The following is a 2,500-nucleotide window of genomic DNA, read 5'->3' on the forward strand; positions in this document are numbered from 1 at the left end:
CCCGGGAGCCCTGCTTGTCGTCGTGCACGTTCGCCCTACATGACCTTGAGTGCATGCGCGCCAAGCCCCGCGCCGCACCAACGCCCCTCTCACCCTTGCGCGCACATCATGCCCCCCAACACCAACCCAACGCAAGCACAAGTACAAGTCCATGTTCACTCTTGCCTACATGCCCACAACAAAGGGGCACGCGTGCTAGCCACAAAACCCTGAGAGGTTAACCTCTATGAAAAATCAAGACACCCAAAACCCTTGGAGGTTAACCAGCACACCTCCCGCGCCCTCCCCCCGCACACGCCCCCCCACCTCCCCCCGCACACCACCCGTGCGCGCGCTCCCCCCGCGCGCGCGCCCCCCGCACACCAACCGCGTGTGCTCGCCCCCGACCGCGCTCCCGCACACCTCCCGCGCGCGCGCTCGACCGCGCCCGTCTCCCCCCGAACGCCCACCGCGCGCACGCCCCCGACCGCGCCCCCGCACACCCCCGCTCGCGCGCGCTCCCCCCGCACGCCCACGTCGCGCACGCCCCCGACCGTGCCCCCCGCACGCCCACGTCGCGCACACCCCCGCACCCGCGCCCCCACCCCCCTCGCGCAGCACACGCCAAGCCCCATCCTATGCTATGTGCGATACATGCCCTACCAACACCTCATGCACCCTTACACACTCATAATGTCCACCAACACCCTCCAACGCAAACATACCTACAATCATATCAAAAGTGTTGGATGTTACCTCCATAAAAAATCATCACACCCAACAACAATTCATCACACCTAACATCCGTGGAAAGTAAGAACATGTATAAGCCTTGGACTATAAAAACATCATCAATGAAATGAACTAAGAAAAGAGTGATGAATTATTTTTTTCTTTTGGTTATCTAAAACAATGAAATGAAGAGTTTTGATACAAGAGTAGGTACATTAGACCAAGACGCCCACCATGACCTTGTTTTTACACCCATCACCCATTTAATTGTCAAAATACGTGTGTAGTGGTTGTTTTATTATTATTTTTTTTTTCTGGGAGCTAAGCAACTTGAAAGAATTATGCCCGCAAAATTTCAGATTTTTTCGACAACTATAACTATTTTTTCTAATTTCTTTATTAATAATTGTAAAAAATTCATTAAAAAAAATTGGTTGGTTGAAAAATTATGAAACTTGATTTTTAAACTCTTTAGAATGTCCCATTAATGAATCAATCCAGCTCACGGAAAAAAAACAATATAAAACTTGAGATATTTGACTGTATGACCGTTCGGAAAAATCGTATCTAGGCCTGGCAGACCAAAATGCCTCAAAATGTACTATATAGGGGGGTGACTAGTCTGCATGGGCTGGGCACGGGGGTACCCCTATATCTTCCGCCACCCCCACGCCCCAAGCACTATGTGCCGCACATGGGCATATGCTTGGGGCACGGGGGTGGTGGTCGGAGGTCGAGGCCGATTGATGGTGGCGGAATGCCCACGGTGAGGTGGTGTCGGAATGGTCCTGCGTGCTCGCCCGCCCTGCCCCACCTGCGTGTTCCCGCGTGCGCGCGCCCCCCGCCCCGCCTCGCCCGCGTGCTCCCGCCTGCGCGCGCCCAGCCCCGCCCCGTCCACGTTGTCCCGCGCGCGCGCGCCTCGCCCAGCCCCGCCCGCATGCTCCCGCGCGCGCGCCCCGCCCAGCCCCGCCCGCGTGCTCCCGCGCGCGCGCCCCGCCCAGCCCCGCCCGCGTGCTCCCGCGCGCGCGCCCCGCCCAGCCCCGCCCGCGTGCTCCCGCGCGCGCGCCCCGCCCATCCCCGCCCCGCCCGCCTTCTCTCGCGCGCGCGCCCCGCCCAGCCCCGCCCCGCCCGCCTTCTCTCGCGCGCGCGCGCCCCGCCCTGCCCCGCCCACGCCCCATCCATCACCCATTAATTGTGAAATTACATGTGGAGTTGTTGTTTTTTTGTAATTTTTTTTCTGGGAGCTAAGCAACATGAAAGAATGATTCCCACAAAATTTCAGATTTTTTTGACGGCTCTAGCTATTTTTTCTAATTTCTTATTATTTAATATTTAAAAATTCATTAAAAAAAATTGGTTGGTTGAAAAATTATGAAACTTGATTTCTAGATCCATTACAATGTCCCATTCATGAATCAATCGAGTTCATGGAAAAAAACAATCTAAAACTTGAGATATTTGACCGTATGATGGCTCAGAAAAATCGTATCTAGGCCTGGCAGACCAAAAATGCCTCAAAATGTACTATATAGGGGGGTGACTAGTCTGCATGGGCTGGGCACGGGGGTACCCCTATATCTTCCGCCACCCCCACGCCCCAAGCACTATGCGCCGCACATGGGCATATGCTTGGGGCGTGGGGGTGGTGGTCGGCGGATGAGGGCGGTTGACGGCGGCGATGCGGTGGCGAAACTTGCACGGTGAGGCAGTGTCGGGTGCCTTTGGGCGTGCGACATGAGCCTTGTTGAGAATGAAATGTTGCGATGTTGCCTTCTAACTTGGGCTGGCT

This window comes from Cucurbita pepo, unplaced genomic scaffold, assembly GCF_057944985.1.
Source record: "Cucurbita pepo subsp. pepo isolate OVF unplaced genomic scaffold, ASM5794498v1 scafford_250, whole genome shotgun sequence".
In the NCBI taxonomy this organism is placed as follows: domain Eukaryota; kingdom Viridiplantae; phylum Streptophyta; class Magnoliopsida; order Cucurbitales; family Cucurbitaceae; genus Cucurbita; species Cucurbita pepo.